This window comes from Perca flavescens, chromosome 2 (assembly GCF_004354835.1).
Source record: "Perca flavescens isolate YP-PL-M2 chromosome 2, PFLA_1.0, whole genome shotgun sequence".
In the NCBI taxonomy this organism is placed as follows: Eukaryota; Metazoa; Chordata; class Actinopteri; order Perciformes; family Percidae; genus Perca; species Perca flavescens.
The window spans coordinates 40,336,351-40,359,035 of NC_041332.1; the positions used below are offsets into that span (position 1 = coordinate 40,336,351).

General features: G+C 40.3%; 1 protein-coding gene across 2 annotated transcripts in view; it reads right to left on the bottom strand.

Moving 5' to 3' along the window:
* tenm3 (teneurin transmembrane protein 3) overlaps positions 1–22,685 on the bottom strand; it is a 225,769-nt gene that overhangs the window by 202,178 nt on the left and 906 nt on the right. The gene's annotated exons all lie outside the window — the stretch shown is intronic.

Here is a 22,685-nt window from a genome sequence, read left to right on the forward strand (position 1 = left end):
TTCTGTGTATTCATGGAATGAACAAATAAGCAAACACCAAAAACATACAATATGAAGTGCATAAGTACATCAAATTATTCCAAAACTCAACATCCCATTTGTGACTGTGTAATGGTCCTCTGGTGGCTGTTTGGTCCTAACCAGCCGCTTGGTTCCCTTCTGCTTCTGCCTGAATATGATTTACGATCAGCTGCCAAGGGCTTTAATTTGAAAATATCTTTATCAGCCTTAGAAAACCCACAGCAGTCAAACAGCCCAAACATATCCAGAGTGGCTGAAAAAGGCTTCTGTATAGACCTGCGAGCCAGATAGCCCGAGCAGATACACACTCCTCCCCGGAGCTTCATAATCCATCAGCTCTACACAGATGCATTCACAATTATGCTCTGAAAAAAAAGCAGAAGACCGAATTATGTGCAGAGCTTTTTACTGTATAACCCACTTCTATTGTTTTCATTTGTTTCCATCTAATTCTACTTGTGTCAAGATCGATTGAACGGACTGAATATGAAGTGATGCACCCTGGGGTCATTGTACCACACACACACACACACACACACACACACACACACACACACACACACACACACACACACACACACAGCAGCTCTGTTTGTATGTATGTCAAGAGGTGAATAGACACAATGAATACTGAACTTCTTTCCCCTTTGTAGGAAAAAGTAGTTTTAAAGGCTGGATATCAGATTGGAAGACATGGGGAGCTAGGATTTCAATCTTACTTACAGTAATACTTTTGTTTATCAATGTGTTTGTGTATACTGCAGTCATGCAATGTTGTATGTGTGCACCGCTCCTCATCCAGACAAATGGGTCAGCAGTTAAAATGCCAACGCTGACCCTGCTGTCACTTCACATGGAAGTCTACTGCCAGACGTGTGAGTGTGTGCGTGTGTGCGTGCGTGCTTGAGTGCATGTGAATGCTAATGTGTGTACCATCCACTGCTCTGGCTCTACCCTCTGAATGGTGTGTGTGTGTGTGTGTGTGTGTGTGTGTGTGTGTGTGTGTGTGTGTGTGTGTGAAGTTAAGTAAAGGATTAAGACAAATAGATATATGTGTAAAAAACAAAGCAGTTGAGTTGACTGGACAGATAATTTCAGTGTATTAGCATTTTAATAGAATGATAAGGCTCTCTGTTTCTCTTTCTTTCTCTTTACCTTCTGATTTGGATATGTTACTTCAAACACAGTGACATCTCTTTGTCTGTGGACTTTTCTATGTCTTCTTTAATTTCTTTCTTTCCCTTTTGGAGGTATGTTATTGTCAAAACACAGAGATTTCTGCATCACTGCCTTACTCTGTTGATGAGACGTCACTCCAAACAAATAGATTCCTGCTATTCTCCTTAACTCGGCCTAATTGACAGAGTAAAAGCTGATTCTGATCCGTGGTTCATCTTCCCTCTCCTATTCTTCTCTTCTCCAGGGTTTTCCCTGGCTCTGAATTAAGGTAAAGGCAACAAGTCTGTGTTACCTTATTTTGACAGAAGTCTATGCATTTATCTGTTCTTTCTAACAATTTGATAAACAAAAATGTATAATATGCTTGATTTAACAAAAACCCAATTAACAAAACTAATATTAATATTTAAATAAACCAAGGGGAGAGTCTGGTACAAACTGACTCTGGGGATACAACTGAGATTGGCTGTCATATTCAAGTTATCTTCAGCCTGTTCTCATACGTTGGAAAAGCTACAAAAAAGATAAGCACTGTAATTCGTATGATTTACATGTTTACATGTTTCTGCTGTATGCACCACATTGACTGCTGCTGTATAAAAACATGGCTGGCCGGCTAGAGAGGATTTCAATTGCTATTTTTAATTCTCAATTCCTATACCATTCTGGTTGCTGGTGATTTTCCTTTAGGGCCAGCTAAAACCTCATTTGGGGGGTGCCAAAAGTTCCTCTATGCAGGAAAAAGCCTGTTCTCTCACTTTTCCTCCCAGCCATCCTCTCTCCGCGTCCCTGCCAGACTCCCTTCCTGGGAACTGTGCTCAGCGAGCCTTGCAGCTGTAGAGACACGCTCGTTCAGCTTCCATTTCCCACCATGACGAGGAGAAACAGCGATGACTGACATAAAAAAGAAACATTTAATCCTTCATCGTTTTTAGTCTTAGAGCCACAGTCAGTGACACTCCAGCTCATCATGTCTGATCTGTTTTGCTCACACTTGACACTTGACACTATAGATGACCTGGCATTTAGTAACAGATTTATTATATGAAACAATCTCAAATCCGATCAATTACTACTGATGGTCGAGCATCAGAATGGCTCTTGACAGAACTGCACCAGGCACTCAAACGGGTGAAAAACTGGCACAGGCATCAAATGATCCTGGCACTGCTTCAAGACTCTTCCAATTATGAGCAACTTGGCTTACAGAGCTGACAGAGACGGACAACTGACTGTGTGGAAACGCTGCTATAAATCTGTCAAATATGTTCGCAGAATCTTGTTTTGTGACACAGCCTGATGTTGTTTCTTATTTGTTGTGGCACTCAAGTGTTAAATCTTCTTCATTAAATGTAGAATTGGAATTGACTTGGAAATGTGGCTATCATATCAAACATGTAATTAAATTATTATATTCTATGTTGACATAGAATATAATAATTCCTATAATAACAACCCAGCATGCAGCTCTGTCAGCTTTCAGCTCATGGCTTGGTGAGCCATAGACTGTATATATAGTGGATTAGCATAGCATTAGTGACGTCACCCATTGGTTTGTGGACTGCCGTTTTAGAGGTTTGAGTTTGGCAATATGGCTGTCAAAATTTGTTTGTTTGTTAAACTACACGTGACGATTCTTGGACAAGAGGGTGGAGCTGGGGAGGGTGACGCGGCCAAGCCAGTGTTGTTTGTGGTTGCAATGGTGGGAATGAAGGGAAAGTTGCAGACTGTGTTTTTGTATTGAAATATCGACATGCTTGAGTGTTCAATAATATCTTATAGGGACTTTAAGTTGCCTTAACAGAACTATACAAATGTGATATTGTGGGGAAACAAATTAACTATATTTGACGAGATTAAAACGTGACAAGATTTCTCGTCGTACAATACACAAATCATGAAGTGCAGAGGAGGAGAAAAGAGCATCTGTTTGATGGTAATGTATTTGTGCTACTGTAAAACAATAGTAAAATAAGCTTTATTTCTCTCTGTCTACTGTACAATGACAAATTCAAATACAAAATAACTGGTCTCAACTACTGCCAGGAAACGCTTGGTTCTCTGAGTGAAGAGACTCTCTCTCCACTGTACATGTGGAACCCAATCTCGTGTCTCGTCTCGTGAGCTGGGTGTCAGACATCAGTCACCCCTAATGTTGACTGATCTGGATATTTTATCCTATTTGATGGTATTCTGCTTCTTCTATTTTTTTGTTACTGGGGAGAGTATGTTTCTGCACAAGACTGCACTGACCGCCAGCTAAAGCATCAGCAGCCACATCATCAAACAACCACATTCTGGTAATGTCAGCCACTGCCTTGCTCAAGGACAGTTGCGCAGCAATTGGTTGTAAAGCAGCAATTCTCTACAAAAATACAGTTTTGGGATTCATTCACATCTTTCCAGTCATAAATAAAACCACCTTTCTAACTGCATGCTTTGGCTCATAAACACACCACTTCCTAATATTTACTGACAAGGTTGCTGCACACACACACACACACACACACACACACACACACACACACACACACACACAAACAAATCCTTTAGGTGCAGAATGTATTCACCATACAGAGCTTTTGTTTATGCAGCAATATGCTGATTACAATACACAAATCATAAAGTCAACCTTATTATGCACATACACAAATGTACTCACTGTCCCACATACAAATGACACACACACCCACACACCAACACACACACACACATACCAGCTCTGTTTGTATGTATGTCTAGCAGTCAAAACTGTGCACACACACACAACCAGAGTGTACCTGAGTGGGACCTTGCTGTGATTTAGGTCACTAATCCGTTTCCACGACGATTGCCTGCCTGCACATCAGAGCACTGGCCTTTGTTGTCCATTTATTAGAAAATCCACATGCACATCAGTGCATCTCTGGGTGAGACTGGGTTTAGGCTATCTCTCTCTCTTTCTCTCTCTGTCCGTTTTTTCTCTCTCAGTATGTCTTCGTGCCTCTCTGCTTATCTGTTATAATTTCATTCGATTGTATGTGGGGATTTGTGCGTTTATGTGTATACGTGTGTGTGTGTGTGTGTGTGTGTGTGTGTGTGTCTGTGCGTGCGTGTGTGCTTATGTGCATGTGAGTCTGTGTATTTCACTGAAGCCAAGCTGTTTACAAGACTATGGAAAGATATTGTTGAGTATCAAGTAAACACTGCCTGATTGTACAAGCACACACACAAACACACAGACACTCCAGTTGTATACACCTATTATCACTGCACGTACACCACGGCAAACACTACGGTGTACATTACAAGCACACTACGGCGCACACTACGTACACATACATTTTCTCCAATCAATTTAATTAATGTATTATTTGTCACTATATGACACTACGGCGTTCAAGTACAGACATTGTTGCCAATGAATGCTTTCAGGGAGTGTCACGTTGAAGATGATGTCACGCAGTGGCGATGCTAAGGCGATCAGCTGAAAATCCTGCCTACACTGAGGGGGTTCTATCTGCAGTGGAAAACGAAATGGAGAAAAGGACCTGGTACCAAAAGTGAGTCGAGTTGAGCCTGCAGACCATGTAGTGGAAATGAGGCATTAGACTGGTTATAACAGCCCCCTATTCTGTTTAAATAAAGGTAAAATATACAACCAATCAACAAAATCACTACTGGAGACCTTGGGTCGTTAATCACTTATTCTGGGCCATTTGATTCTTCAGTTTTCTCAGAGCATGACCCAAATACATAGTTTATTGTCTTATTCTTGGACCCTGACTCATAAAAACCGTTTAAGACTTCTGGCACACTGAAACAGACTTTACGTCAATGTTGAGCTGCAGTTCATATTTTCAAAACAAGGCTGCAGGCTCTTTCCGATGCTTCTAATAGGTCTTCAATATTTTATATATTTTATATATATATATATATATATATATATATTTTAGCCCAATGTGAATGTCTGATGCCTCAAGAAAGAATGGATTTTAAAGTGCATGATTCAACTCGTGCACAATCGCATGCAAATTCTACGCAATGCATGCACACACACAGAAAGAAACAGACAAATAGCACACACAGGGGGGATACACAAACATCCACCTGATGTTGTAAGAAGCCTTTTTCATGATAAATCATATTTATTATGACAGTATGAGCCAGTGAAACAGTGGACCATCAAATAAACAGTAAACACTTACGGAAGCTTGTTTGCACCCACACAATAATTCCAATCATGTTTTGTCTTAAAGGAACACGCCGACTTATTGGGAATTTAGCTTATTCACCGTAACCCCCAGAAGACAAGTCGATACATACCCTTCTCATCTCCGTGCGTGCTGTAACGCTGTCTGACGGTTCCAGCATTAGCTTAGCCCAGCACAGATCCTGCAGGTAACTGGTTGCAAATAGCCTCCAAAAGTGACAAAATAACTCCAACATGTTCCTATTTCCATGTTGTGATTTGTAGAGTCACAGCGTGTACAAAAAACAACGTAACATGAGACACAGCCATCTTCTAACAGTAAACAAACCGGGAACTATATTCTCAGACAGGCTTGCTGCGAGCATATCGCTCCGCCCAAGTACTATATTCTTCCGCCTGAGAATATAGTTCCCGGTTTGTTTACGGTTAGAAGATGGCTGTGTCTCATGTTATGTTGTTTTTTGTACACGCTGTGACTCTATAAATCACAACATGTAAATAGGAACATGTTGGCGTTATTTTGTCACTTATTCGGAGCAGTAGGATTACTGGAACCAGTCACCTGCAGGATCTGTGCTGGCCTGATGCTGCTGGAGCCGTCAGACAGCATTACAGCACGCACTGAGATGAGAAGGATATGTATCGACTTGTCTAACTCTGGGGGTTACAGTGAATAAGATAAAGTCCCAATAAGTTGGCGTGTTTCTTTAATCTGTACATACTTATCAGAAGTGACAACACACTGATTCATATCTAGGAAGGCAAGGCTGAAAGCATTTATTGCCCAGTTCCTTTAGATACCCGGGGTGAACAAAATAACAGAAACACCTGACAACAAAATGGGAGTCAATACAACAGCAAGCTCTGGCCTTCAAAATGGCTCTGACAGCATGTCAACCAAAAGTCTTAGATTGGTTTTGGTGTATGTCATGGTGTATGTCATGTGTATTTGTGTAGGGACTGTGCGTGGGAGGAAGACACAATGGCTGGGTATTCAGAGTAATATGAGTTAGAATAGTAATATTATAGTGAGTTAGAATAGTAACACATTTAATATGTTTCATAATATGCCCTTTTAGTTAGGCCCCCAGGCAGCTGCCTACCTTGCCTAAAGGTAAAGTCTGCTTTTGGTATTTTTCCTTCGTGAACCAGAATGCATTTTATCAGTGTTTCTGTAGGCGCGACTTGGGTGTGTGACGCAACAAAGTCACGGCAGGTGTGTTGTTCAGGACCCAAGAAAGTGCAGTGGAGTGTGAAGTAGTTTGGATGAGCAGTTCTCGAGAAAGCAGCAGGCAGCATTACCCCAGGCCAAGCTATCGGCCCGTTCCCAACAGGCATGTTTTAAACAGGCCCTGCACAGGTAAAGTAAGGACGAGGACATGGGCGTAAATTTCATCTAACAGATGGGGGGGGGGACAATAAACATAACATTTCTAAAGAGCAATTATTGAAGGGGACACAAATAATACATACAAACATGTACGTCAGATTTGTTGCTAGCCGCTTTTGTGAAAAGAAGTCGTTAAGGGGGTCTGAGAAGTCGCTAAATCTAGCGACAAAGTCGCTAAGAAGGCAACACTGCTTCTGCATTGTGTGGACCAAACCACTTTGAGGCAAGAGAGGGGGGATTTTTTTACCCGTTTGCGTTTGTACTTGCAATTATTTTAAGTTTATATTATATACAATAGACAGCGTGGTTTTATTTATATATTTAGGGCGGGAACAACTCTCAGATGGGGTGGGTCCTGACCCCCCCGCGATTTCCACTTAACACATACATTCAACACATACAACACATACATTCGACAATTGAACACATACACATGCATCACATCTTAGAAACTGTTATGTGAAAAACAAAACTCTTCACTCAGGATCACTTCTTTACTTTTCTCTTTTGAGCTACATCCACATCTTTCAATTTCACTAAGACACAACATTTAATTAATCAGTTGATCATCTACTAACTAATTAAGAGATGCTTTCACCAAAAAAAAACAGAGCCTTCGTGTTGCTATGGTTTCACACCTTGTCGTAGTGCTGTTGCCAAGGGACCCTCAAAGAGCTCAAGATTAAAAAAAAAAAGATACGTTAAAAAACTACCCTGCAAATTATGTCACATATACAAAAAAGTCAAAACTTTAAAAAGAAAAAAAGTTTCTTAAACTTAAACAGTCTGAAATTTTCAGATGCATTCAAACAAGTCAGAAGTTAAAGTTCTGTACCTTTATTCTGCAATTTAAAGTAACTATATGTAACTTTTTAATGTTAAAACGGTGTAATGGTCCATCTGATGATAATAAATGACCTGTAACAGCAAACGAGACAAACAGTGAAAAGAACGTCATTTTTATATAGTTTTTATTAATGACTCTGCCCTGGTCCGATTTTTCCCGCGAAGTCACAGAATTCTGAGGGTCACAGATTTCTTTGTAACACCGGAAAAACCTGTGTTAGTGAGTATCCAGCCAGGTAAAGGGAAGCAGGAGATTTCTTAATGTACGCCTAATTCTACTGTATTTTAGAAGTTATCTGCTAAACAAAGAACAATTAAAAGCTAAAAAGTGAAAGAGACAGAAGAACAAGTCGGGCTTTCAACAGATGGAGACAATTATGGGATTGTAAAAGATTCAAAACGTCCCCGCATTGGCCCTCAGGTATGTAATATGTCTATTTCATTCATAAAATCACTTTACAATGCGCAATGTGGTTGTACATCAGTACTCTACATTCAATTACGTCCCCCTTCCATTAAACATCAAAATAATAATCAGTTAAATTCAGAAAGAATTCCCCCTGCTCAATCCTTTTTTCAGTAGACCTTAAGCTTCCACACTTAGAAAATGAGGAATAAAATTCAATTCAATTCAATGTTATTGTTATGGACACAATGTGCAGGCACATAGCTACTGAAATGTAGGCAAAGCATACTTAACCCAAGTGGTTCTCTAGAAATTTGTCCTGAACAAAATCTAAATCTAGCGGTGCGGATCTCCCTGCCAGGCAATAGGATAAGTAGCCTGAATTTAATCTTTATGAATGCAGAGTTGTTTTATGGTGAGCTGTAACTCTGTGGAGCAATTAGCCTGAAGGTAGTGCGCCAGGTTCCGCGTGAGAAATTGGGGATTTATGACTGTAAGTGCTGAAACAAACATTTAAGAGGACACCTAAGGCAGCTGCTGCCATTCAGAGGCCTCGGTGCAATGGAACCACACCAGTTGGACTCATTCAAAATGTTTGCTTTTCTTTCAAATTCTTGGCAAAGTGAGCTTTGTGAGACTATCTCCTCTGAGGATATTAAAAAAGCCTTTTATATTAACGGAGGCATGTGCACAAAACTGTAAGTGTGAGTGACCATTACTTTCCAAAACTGCTGTTCATGCTTTAAAAGTCCTGGTTTCTTGTGTAGTTGGGTTTCCAGTTGGGTTAATAAACCACATTTGATATACGCAGACAATTTTAAACACATCACTGATTTGAATTAAACTTAGCTTGTCAGCGACTTACCGCAATAAAACCATTAATCCTCGATATTATTGTGTCCAGGATGTGTTTAGAGCCCACTTCAGTATTTCCCTGAGCAAACAGTGGAATATCCCGCTACAGCAGCAGGACTCCCTTAAAGCCATGTGCTAAGTCTTGAGGTCTATTAGTTTCAAGGCAATTAGATAGTTTGAGTTTCACTAAATGCATAGGAATTAGCACACACACACACACACACACACACACACACACACACACACACACAGAAGACAGACTGAAAAGAATGGGTCTACTGTGTAGTGACACAGACCAAAACTATATGGTCAGTGATGAGAAGTGGACATGTGTGTGCCTTGTGTGTGTGTGTGTAAGTGTGTGTGTGAAGCGTGGTAAAAAGAAAGGAGAAGGCGATCCCCGGGAGAAGTACAGCGCTATTAGCCCAGCGCCTGTTGTAGTGAGCTCTCCTCTGTCTCGGTCTCTATCCACTAGAGAAAATGTAATTATATCCTGAGACTACAGTTAAGCCATACCCACTCTACTGCAGCACATATTCAAATGAAATGCATAAATTAAATAAACCTGTCTGTGAGAGTGTAATTAAAAAGGGGGGAAAGCTGAGAAATGTGGCTGTTGGGGTGTGTGTATCTGCAGGTGAGGAAGTACAGTAAGTAATTCCCAAGCATTGTTCCATTTGATTTTGTTATATATTCTGTATTTCAGAAATGTGAGCGTGTATGAGTATGGGAGATGGGTATGTGCCAATGTCCTCGAACAAAGACATGTTTAGCGGTTCCATTCCCAAAAGCAAGGCACTAGCACTGCAAAGGTTTTGAGTTCTATTCCCTTTGCGGCTAAAAGGGCATGAGCAAGACATTTAGCAAAGTATAGCTCAGGGCTAGCTCCTGAAATATCCCTCCGCTGTCAGGCTGAGCGTTCCCAGACCGAGAGAAGAGTACAGCTGGCACAGGGTTGGGAAGCTTCAAATGCTCTATCAAACATGTTGCTTCATACAAATGTATGTACACTTGGTGAGCTTCATATTCTTCATTAACTGAATGTGTAAAAATTAGGGATTTTTTGGCAGCGTGCAGAATATTTGTAGGCGTTTTATTTGCCTGATAAAGTTAATGAATTAAAAAGAGGCTCTGCTACAGCTCTGTGTCTGTCCCTCACTCACCACTGAGTCTGACTCCATGTCCCGCCCACAACACTATCTGACTCTCTGTTACTGGATAATTATTGGTTATTATGTTGAAAGCTTCTAATTGCTTAAAGCATTTAAACAAAGTGTTGTCAGGGCTCCAGACTGCATCCAAATGGTTGCATTTTGTGACCAAAATTTGAGAGTGTGCGACTGAATTTTACATCCAGTCGCACATGTGCGACCGGTAAATTTGTGAAACAGCACATTGTAATTTCCATTATCAAAGTGTTTATTAGTAATACAGTGGAAATTAGTAGAAATGTGAATATTTGGTTAACGTGTTGATTTACGGTGTGTGCCCCTATATTTTCTGGTTGTGACCCTAAAACTTTCAGTTGGGGGCCACTGCGCTCCAAGTGAAGAGTTAGTCTGGAGCCCTGGTTGTGTTTGAGTTTGTAACATTTCGAAATTTTGACTTAAAGATTTCCATTTTCACCGTAAATGCATATCAGTTCCAAATATCGGTTATCGGTTTCATTAACTACTAATAATCAGTGTCAGTATCGGCCTTGAAAAAACAGTATCGGTCGATCCCAAATAAAAATGTTAAAATTGAGAAACTTCCCATGAGGCAACACAACTAATCATTCAATATACTGTATGTCTGATGTCTAAAGAACTAGTTTTCTATCACAAGCCTGTCCACTCTGCACAAGACATAGCATTGGCCATTTTGATCTTTTTTTTTATTCCTGTGGAACGTGTGCAAAAAGTATTTCATATAAAACATTGGAGGTGAAGACAGATTTGATACTATCCCCTGTGAAACAAACGCCACTTTTACACATGCACCATTTACTCCTAATTTGACAGCATCTTACCATTAAGTGGTCATAAGTGAATATTAAGCCAATACTGCGATGGCAGTAAATTAGTTACGGCAGTTTGACTGCTCAATATGTGGTAAAATTGGTGCTAAGCTCCCTACCGGCATTCTGCATCTCATTAAGCTCTGGCGCCTCAGCAGTACAGTTTGGGTATGTGAATGTTCACATTGTGTTACAATGATAGTAGTTGCTTGTGTGCACAACACCTTCGCAGAGTCAGTTTCTGTATGTGTGCAGTTAATGGATTTAATGTGTGAGATGTAGATGTCATGTGTGCATAAAATAGCTTCTTTCTAGAGCGGCCATTTTGCATTAAAGCTCAATAATCAAATCCATTATGGAGAGGGCAAATTGTAGCAATTTCTCTCCAAGCCTTGACAGAGCAGAAAAATGCAACCTCCACACAATATACAGTTAATGCTACTTTTGATCCTACGCTGTAATCACTATAACTTACTATTCCAACACACACTGTACAACTTATATGTAGTACCTTCGTGATCCTTCTTTTAGGGTTGTAAAAGAGTAGATTACTCCTAGAATAAAGAAGAATGAGTGATCAGATCTGGCAACAGTGGAAATCTGTTTTAAGATAGTAGCTTTGGCAGTGAGGCTTAAAATCTAGCAGCAGAAACCAGCCACACATCAAATTAATTCTATATTATTTTATTCATGTAAATCCTCCCCCCCCCCTCCCCCTCCCCAAACATGTTGTTATGACATTTCCTCAGGTGGTCAGATATAGCAATTCTTGATCCAACCAGAAAGCAAATCAGTGAAAAGAGAGATAGAGGGAACTGCAGAGAGAAATGAATAAAAGTGAAGAAGGAATGAGGGAGAAGGGGGGAACAGGAGAGTAATATTGAATCATGTCAAGGTACAAAGCAAACACACGCTTGCACAGACAGACATGCACTCAGATACACACTTATTAACAATAATGCGCACATACACAAACACATGTACATATGTGTTCTTCCACACACAGGCCATGCAGATAAAACAGTGCTGCAGATCAAGCAAATCTGATAAAAGATAAACACACTGTATCTGTCATCGTCTCTCTGCTCACCCTAACCCCTCGGCAGTGGCCAGTGGGTGGGTTTTGGTGTGTGTGTCGGGTAAAAATGGGCCGTCTTGTGTGTCTGTGTGTCCAGCTATCACCACCACAATCCGTTTTAAGGTTAAAGAACCACAACACCGCATTAACAAAACCACATATGTCAGCACAGGTCACACGCACGAGCACGCACACGCACACGCACACACACACACACACACACACACACACACACACACACACACACACACACACACACACACACACACACACACACACACACTTCCTGTAAGTTGACCCCATGGCCTGTTGGGATGGCGACCTTGCCTTGCCCCTGACATGACTAAACAAAAGAGATGGAGAGAGGGAGGAGGAGGGGTAAAGGAGGAGGGGGTAACCATAACAAGGACACAGGGTTAAGTGTCTGTGTGTGTGTGTGTGTGTGTGTGTGTGTGTGTGTGTTTATGCAGCTCTCTGTACGCAGTTGCTTCCGCAGATTTGTCTTTTTTGTTTACTTCAATCACACTCTCTCTCTCTCTCTCTCTCTCTCTCTAGTACACCTTCCCTTGATTTGGAGTGATTTCTCAATTTTAATAAACTCAGACATAAACTTAACTATTAAATCAATCGCCAACTATTTTTGTAAATATATTAATCTATATTAATTATTAATCGGTTATGAAAAAAACAAGGAATAAAATGGATGAAATAAAATATGAAATAAAATGGAATCCATTGTATTTCTACGGTTGCAGCCCAAGCCTATTGTATACACATTTATATATACAGTATTTGAATAAACTACTGCAGCACTGTGTTTGTAAGCAACACTAGTTCCATAAATAACACAAAATGCCTTTTCCAGGAAAGCTGTATGGTGAAGTAGCAGTGTAAACTCTTGAGTTAGTCACTGGTGGTAAACGTAGCGCAGGGTAGGTGCTGCTGCTGCTCCATGTGAACCGTTTCATTAATCTGACATTCAACTGAGATCTAAGCGTCCTATTTTCTACCCAAGGGAGGCACTGAGTAACTTTATGGAATATGAATAAAATGAAATAACAATGGTCAAAGTTTTCAATTCAAACAGGAGTGGATGCGGTTTGTGTGTCTGTGAGCATTTGTGTGTGGCCGTCACTCAGCTGCAAAAGCCTCCGGAAACACAAACATTTATGCATTGAAGCTATTGGGCTGTTGAGAAGACGGATGTATTCATAATCATCAACATCATAATAATAAAAAATCAACACTACTTTCTCTTAGTTTCTAACTGTAGCTGAAGCTGTGAAGTGGCATGTAGTCATGTTTCCATTTGTCACAAAACAGAAATGCGAATTAGGTGGTTCCATTAACTGGTTTGGAGCGAATAAACCAGGCACAAAATAGTTTGGTGAGAAGTTGGCGCTATAGGCTACGCATGGCTGTAATCCGGAAGTAAACAGAGTGGAAGAAGTAGAGGTTGCTAACTAGAAACAAAATGCCCTTTCACACAGAGATTTCGCCATACACTGAATCACCATGACGTCGCGCAAACACAAACGGCACTTCCCGGGAGACAAATGGCCGTTGATTTGAATTGCGGAGAGATGTGAAATTGGCAAATGTGTTTATTTCTGTCGTCATTTCCAGCCGTAACTGTAACATTTAAAGACATGTAGTTACACGGAGGTCCGACCTATCCGCGTTCTCTGCTGTGCTTATCGTCTGTGCCGTGTTGCTTTGCTAGTGTCTTCGATAAACCAAATCTAGCGTTACGAACGGCAACATGTCGTCAGACTGACTGCTAGTCCGGGTGGTGCTGTACTGCAGCACAGCCTGGCTCAGCGGCCTATCTGCTCAACTTAAAACTAAATCATACAATCCACTCAAAGTTTGCGCTGAGATCGTTGATCAACCTGTTGCACACTCCTTTCAAACAACCCACAAGAAGAGCATGCTCCGACTTGCCAACAGCATCTCTTGACTCTGACTCCATGCGTGTTTGAAATTAAGATGATTGGCACTGCGTCCGCACTGTTGGGCCCATAGAGACCTCCGCCGGCCACTTCCGGTTTAGCGCTCTGCTAATTTGAATGGGAATTAAATGATTTAATCTTCTTAGTCTTGTAGATTTTCCGAATGTCATCGGACCAAATGGATCAAATTCTGATAGTGAAACGAGTCATTTTGCGGGGAGGGGCAGGACGGGGAAGTTGTAATTCCACTGTTTTGCCGCTATGTCACATTGGTTCCAAAGCTAAGCACACTTCCTGGGGTCGTGATGTAAGCCTGATGTAAGCCTACCTAATGCCAACTTTGTGCATTATAGTAGCACAATTGTAGAAAAATAAAACAATACAACTGTGTTTCTATTCATTAAAAATGTATTTACATAAACGATACAAATGAGCAGATTAGTCGTCAGTTGCTTGATATGTTCGGCTTCGTTATAACAAACAGGGGGAATGGCTCCCTGCAGGATGCTTAACAGCAGAGCAGATGAAACACATCGCTGCAGTCCAACAATAGAAATAGAAACACACACAGACAAGCAGCAGGCACAGGCAAACTCCACCCCCCCCCCCCCCACACACACTCACAGACACCACCACCTCCAGGTGCTCATGGTTCATTTTCCCGTCACATCGTCTTTCTTCATTTCTTACAGCTAGATAAGACTTGAAAGGAGCCTGCTAGTGATACAAGGGTCCTGTGTGTGTGTGTGTGTGTGTGTGTGTGTGTGTGTGTGTGTGTGTATACGTTTTTGTTAGTGCTACTCTGATACCAGTTTGTTCTCCCAATTTTCTGCCTTTTCTTTCTCCTCAACTGTCATGACTCTCTCTAATCTATGTAATATATTAATGTCTCACGTTTAAGTATTTCTAAAATCAGTGCTGTTGGGTTTGAAGTTATTTTTCATGATGTAACTGAAAGGAAAAGTGCGATGGTGTAATGCATGAATTATTAAAATGGGACTGTAGCTGAGTGGTGATATTTCTTTTTACTGGATGACTTTGTTCTTCAGCAGCATTTTGTCCTGCCGTGCGTCATGGCGGCTACAACAGGGCTGTCACGGCGTAAAACAGCCCTCGCAATTGGGGCTGACAGCGATCCAGTGTGCAGTGCACCTCGCTGGAAAATAGGCTGTATTATCACTGACATGGTCAGCGTTTATCCAAGGCGGTACACAATTTATACCGTGGTCACACAGGAATTACACACACACAACTATTCAAGGAAAAAAGGGATTACACGTGTGAAGAAATGAAGGAAATAGGGAGAGTAGCGGAGTAACGGGGAAGAGGATAGGGGACAGAGAGAGAGGGAGGGAGGACAACAGAGAGCGAGAAACAGGATGGAGAGGAGGTGTGTTTGCAAACCATCTGGACTCAGTCTATGATAAGAAACACTTAGTCAGCGAGCACCTCATCACTCAGCCCGCTCCCTCTCTTTATTCTCTCGGCCTTGTGTAAACTAGCCTATATATTCCGGCTTCTTTTTTCTTTCTCCCCTTCCTAATATTACGATGCTCTACAGGAAGTGATAAAGTGGAAATGAGTGATAAGAATGATAATAATAGAACTTAATGTGGGAAAGGTGGAGAAAAAGAAAGGCCAAGAGCTCTAGAGAAACTCAAAGGTTGCTGTTTACCTTCATGTCACATCTGTATAAAGTGGGCAAACTTATTCATCAATTAGGTAGCCAATAAACTTTTCACAAATGTACATGTACAACTCATTCGTTACACAACGTAGTACTTTTATATATAGTTTTTGATATATTGTGACGCTCTACAAACAGACTGGGTCATTGGACAGTATGGACGGGAAAGAAAATGGATACAGGATAGCATCGCGATATTTTTTTCGTGGCAATGCTGTATCAATACACGGACGCCAAGTGACGATCTTTTATTATATAAATTGCACATGAGAATTTAACTTTTTGGCTAACTTTTTTTAATTAATTAAAACTATTAAATAAAATCGAAGTAAGATGAACAAAAAGAAATTGATCCTGAAACAGATGTTGACAAAGTTTTCGTTTGGGGGACATCATTTGAAGTTGGGGGAAAAAAAAGTGGGGTATCGTGGGGCCTCTGGTGATTCCCACTCCTACTGGACAGAATACAACATTCAATTTAAATGAATTATTAATAATAATATTATTATTATTATGATTATTATTAAATTGAAAACATCAGTTGTTTTAATATGCCTACTACTACTACTACTACTACTACTACTACTACTGCTTTGCAACAAAAAACTATTTCAATCACAAAAAAAGATGGGTGAGTGGGATCAATGCAAAGCAGTTACAAAGCGCTGATGCGATTAATGGATACATTGATGAGTCAACTGACAGAAAATTAATTAGCAACAATTTTAAGAAGCAATTATGCATTTAATTGAATTTGTGTAAATGTTAATTGTATATTGTTTGATAAAAAAAAAAATCATTAAGCACATCTTCATACTTCTGCATGTTTTATTTGTTAATTTTCCACTATGCTTTCATGAAACATACATGTGGCATCATATTCTCCACGTGCATTCTACTACTACTGCAACTACTTCTGCAACACAAGAAAATGTGAATATACTGTCAAATGAGGAAACACTTACTGTGTATACTTTTAGATCAAATATACCGGTACGTATCAATTTTTTTTCTGCAGCACAAGAGGCCTGAATAGTTCTCTCACTGTGTGTGTAAAATACTGTAGATGGCGTTCCTGTTGTGGTCCGGACATACACCACCTCTCACAGTATGACTGATAATAATGTGGACACTTTGACGGCTTCTTTTGATTTGTCTCCACTACTGAAATGAGAGGCAGAATGTTCATTTTTTTCCAATTTGTCCTTTTGAATTAATGATGAGAAGGAATGGTGCTGTGCTCTCTCACGGGAGCTGTCTGAAAAACACAGATACAAAGTACATAGATACACGTATATATACACACACACACACACACACACACACACACACTAAAATATGCACAAACACTTTCAGGGACGTGTGAGGTACATCACACACAGACACACACTTTCACACAGCAGTCCAAAGGCACACATACACCCCCCCTTATACACATTACAGCTACGCTCTTATGATGAATGAACTATAAATGCCCTTGTATGTAATGGAAATAATAAAAAGGGGAAATATGGCCAAAATAATAAAACTGAGCTTGACCTTTGTGCTGCCACGGGTCAGTGTCATGTGCAAACTATTGTAAATCCTTGTGTTCAAATATGCATAGCAAAAGAATAATGTTACAGCATATCAGTGTGCATGCATGTGTGTGTGTGTGTGTGTGTGTGTGTGCGAGCGTGTGGTTCAGGGCATTTTAGGAATAACTGAAACTTTTTATTTTCTGAGTAATAGCAGTCCATCAGGAAATTTACTACAAACGCACACGCGTGCACAGACACACGCAGAAACACACACACACACACACACACACACACACACACACACACACACACACACACACACACACACACACATAACTGTACTTGCAAGAGCAAGCCTGACTCACATTCATTCCTTAACTCCTGTTTCAAAGTGATGTCCTTCCTCGGATGACTTTCATCATCTTTCTAGCTTTAAAACACACACACACACACACACACACACACACACACACACACACACACACACACACACACACACACACACACACACACACACACACACAGGCCCCTATATCACAGACACCCAATCTATCTCACACATCACTCTCAAAGGCCTTGTTGCTAGGAGATAGTGCTCTATTTGTGGAGAGAGAGCAACAGAGAGAGACATAGAGCGAGATATATGGGGTTGAGTGTGTGTGTGTGTGTGTGTGTGCAAGAGAGTGATAGAGATAAACGAAAGAAAAGTGCAGGAATGAGAAATTAAGGAGATAGGAGAGTCAAGTTCCTTAAAGCAGGATGAATATCTCCTCTCTCTCACACACTCACACACTCACACACACACACACACACACACACACACACACACACACACACACTGGCAGCTTGTTTCTCAAACTTGGACAGAAACACTAGAACAATGTGTGTGTTCCTGCATCCCACGCATGGTTGCTCATGTGAATATGTACATATCCGTGCAGCAACATACATGCCTGTGTGTGTGTGTGAGTGTTCCTCTAACTGCAGCAGTGCTGGGATCCAGCAGGCCATATAATGGTTGGCTGGTCACATTGTCTGCCCCAGTGGTCAGTCCTTCACAAATACACTGTCGGCTATAATCTGCAGATACGTCCATAATAATCTGATAAAACCTGCAGCAAAAGAAAATCACACAGCATCACATCCGCACGGTGACACTTACACAAACACACTTGCACTGCTTGCGCATTGTTGAATAACACACATTTCAAAAGACAATAATAAATCCAATCAAAAGTGACATCAAGCTGCAGTAGCACTTGGGTCTAGTTTCCATTAGTGGTTATGTACCAAACTGTAAATGGGATGCAACGTGCATCGTTTATTGTGGCTTTAAAATTTGAAAGCCATGCATCTTTGTTTCTGCATTTCTTTCTCTAAAGGGCATTTCAGACCAAAGGCAACAGCACCGCTGTGCTTTGAAAGCTATTGTTTCCAAAGGCTTGCACCGTGCCACGACGACAAGCTCGCACTGCCAGATGCTGTAGATGAGCGTTGAAGCCAGAGGCCAGCTCTGCTCTAAAAGGCCTGTAGGTGCACCCTCAGACTGATACTGACACTGGTGGCTTTACTAAAAATATGGCCAAAACGTGCTCCCTTCAAGCAACATATAAGGTTTCAGACATGCACAGAAAGTTAACTTTATTCATTCAAAATTGGCTAGTAATTGCCATTTAAAGGAAATAGTCTATTATTTCTGATGTACTAGAGCAGGGGTCTTCAACATTTTTTAAGCCAAGGACCCCCTAGCTGAAAGAGAGACGGAGCAGGGACCCCCTACTACATATATTTTATAATATGAAGTGGCATATTAAACTAGGCCTACCTTAACTTGCAGCCTTTATACATACCTTTTTGTGCATAGATTTCTCCAATATATTAAAATACCCTACTAATTGTTGGCATGATTTTATAAATAATGTTCAAAATACATGTGTCACATTGAATCCTTAGGATGCACTGTATCTGTGGATGGCTACCTCAGTGACTACCTTACCTATAGGCCAGTAAGCCTATCATCAGCGGGGATTTATATTTGCTAATAATATGTTGGATTCATGTTAAGACTTTTTAATTTACTTTATGGAATCCAGTCATCAGTAATGGTTTTGAACACACCTGTGCTTTTCCTACTATGTTTTATGTATTCCTACTACGACATGTCAACATGTCTGCCGTGAAAAAGGTCTATTCAGCTGCTCAGTTCAGTCCATTACTAAAAAAATAAAGTTTGAAAAAAGTAAAATTAGTTCACAGCTCCACTTCCATTCAAATGAAACGTCTTTGTTTTGTACAGTATAATTAGAAGATATTACTCAGTTGTTGTAATAGCATGTCATTAAACATACCGTATTCAAATCCCCTTCTTTTCCCTTTTCTGTCATGCTGTGACTATAATAATTATAATACTAGTTTTATAATTTGCCAATGAGGCCTCATGTTGTATGAACACCAACACATTGAATGTGCTCCTTAATTATACAGTCAAAACTTCATTAATGTGCTGCTGTATCCTAACTTTACCAAATTGTACTTTTTAGGTGTTCCATTCCACCAGTGGAATGTGGCAGCTGTCTGTGCTGCTTGACTGACTGCATTTTCTCTCACAGCGGTTGGTCTGAAACTCGCAGTCGGCCTAATCCACTAAAACATTCCTGAGAAGCAGAAAAAGCCCAAATATGTGCACGTAAAAATCACCTTGACAAACACGTCAAATATATCCAGGGAAATGTAATTATTTATTATCACAGGACATGTGAAAAAAGGCTCTGCCACTTTCTTACGATTATTCACACACACACACACACACACACACACACACACACACACACACACATACACCACTACAAATCATCATCTTTTTTTTAAGCTACCACTGGACTCAGAAAATAATTCTCCTATTCTTTGTGACATCTTCACATTATCTGCACCTGTCTTTTGCTTTCTGCTCAGACACATTTCAGTAACCGACTATTTCAGACCATCTGATATGAAAAGGATATATAATTTTATAGCCCCTTTATTCTCGCGCTGACATCTTATCCTTCGTAATAGGCCCGCTGGAATCTTAATCAGTTACACATGTTCTACTCTCTACCATCGTCTCTGCCCTCTTTTCTTTACGATCTGTCCATCCACAGTCGTTTTTGAGAATTTTTTCCTCTCGCTGTGACAGTTTAATTCCTTTAATCCATCACCTACTTCCTCTTCTGCTTCGTAACTCACATGCACAAGTTTAGAAGCGTCTCAAAATTTATGTTTCTAATTGAAAAGGTAACGGGGGGGGGGGGGGGCAGTAAGAGGAGAAGACTGAAAGAGAGAGAAAGACACACACACACACACACACACACACACGCACGCACAGAAAGTAATGGAATGCAAATCTCTGTGTCTGGAAGCGATTAGGCAAAGAGCTAAAGCCCGTCTTCTCTTTCTGTGTCTGAGCAGTCCAGCCACCCTAACCCTCACCTCACCACACACACACACACACACACACACACACACACACACACACACACACACACACACACACACAATCAACATGTCGTTCACAATACACACTGCTAAAAGCAGAAGCGTTAAACTGTCAGAAAGCCATATTCGATGGGCTGATGCTCTCCGAGGTTACCCCTCCTTTTACTGGGTTGAATACAGTTTACTTCTGGCAAGGTGACAGACAGCAAGGTATAACCATGATCCCATTCAGTTCATCATTCTCTCCGTTTATTCAGTTGTACATATTTATTTTTTTACATTTAATCGGACAGAAGGACAGATGTTTTTTCATTAAACCTTAGAGAGCAGCGTTTACATTTGAGCTGTAGATCATGTGTAAAAATAAATACAAATAAAATAGACTAATGTACACTGAAAAAATACACATGGTATTTTTGAATAGAATATATAAATATCACACAAGAAATTGAAGACAAATGTGCTAAATTGCTGGTTTCGGTTTAGTGGGCCTAATAACTAAAGTTAGAATACAGCGTCACGTGTCACCAGTTCATGTACAGAACCCAGCTTTTGAGCACCAAAGCATGTTGGCCGACCTGTCTTGATCTTTCGCTGAGGTAAAAGGAAAAGCAACAGTGCAGTGAATTTACATATATAAAACTGTGATCATTTCAAAGTAATCTGACTCACTGTAGCCTTCTTTGGCTTCCAGAATGGTACTCCAACAACTGAATGAACATTTGTTAGGGATGCACTGATCTGGATCTTTTTATTATTACCTGGGTTTCGGGTTGGGTGTTTAATTAATAAGCAGCTGTATGCCTCACTGTGTGGAAGTGACATTCTTTAATTTGTAAGTCAACACTAAGCTTGACTTAAACATTGCTTTGTAAAACTAAATGTAACAAATAAATACATATATATAAATTTACTAAATTGTTATTTATCATTAAAATAATAAATTGAATAATGATAATTTGAATTGGATTGTTACCAATACCTTATCCACCTATTTGAGTCAGTATCGGCCTGCTACACAATTTCTGTATTGGATACGATAAGTGTATACAGTAGTATAAATTCAAGCTACACATCATGGTAGGTAGCATCAACTTTAAGTTGAATTTTAAAAGATAAAATAAGAACAAATGAAAAACATAATTAACATAAGTGCTGGCTGCTTCGTGTCTAAGTTCACAGTCCATCTTCGAAGGAGGACGAGAAACTTGCGGGTGTAAATTCAAAATGTCCATCCTTGACATCAACTTGATCAACGTGATGTAGATCATTGCTTGGGCAGAATCTTTCACCACCACATCATGAACTGTGAGAGCAGGACTAACAGCAGGGCTGTGTTTCGTCGTCAGACACAGGCAACATTTCTACTCTGCATGAGGAGGAACTAAATCCAAAAAAACACTGGTCCCTAGGAGACATTTAGGGGCCCGAAATGTCTTTGGTATCTTTGCCAACAACTTTGACTGACAGCACTTTGTCCTGAATGTTTCCCATTATGTCCTCCACATTGATTGGTACCCTAATTAAGGTAATATTCCCCATCTCCATTCCCTTTGAATATTGCCCCTACGTAACGGCCTCAAAATCATAACCAGACCTTGAGGCTAATGCTGCTATATGATTAACCACTGAAATATTTATTCATGTGTGTGTGTCACTGTGTGTGTGTGTGTGTGTGTGTGTCGTGAGAGGACTGTAGCACAGAGATAAAAGAAAGTAGTCACTCATTGATTGGCAGCCTTAAAGAAGAAGCTGACAGTGATTTAGATGAACATGAGCTGATAATACTAAATTACCGGTTGGCATGTGTACTAGTAAGTGACTGAGTGAGTGCAAAAAATCAAAAAATGACTGCTGAGTGTCGGCTTACTGACTAACTTGCCGCTTGATTTAACCTTATAGACTTTAGTTTGGAAAGTGTGACCAGAGCCAAGACTTTGAGAAATAAGAGGGATTGGGCCAAAAGAGAGAGCACAAAGGCAGTGGGTGAAGAAATAATATAAGAGGGTGAAAATAAAAGAATGAGAGAAAGATTGAGATTGAGAAAAAAAAGAGAAAAATGAAAGACAAGAAAGGGAAAATGGGA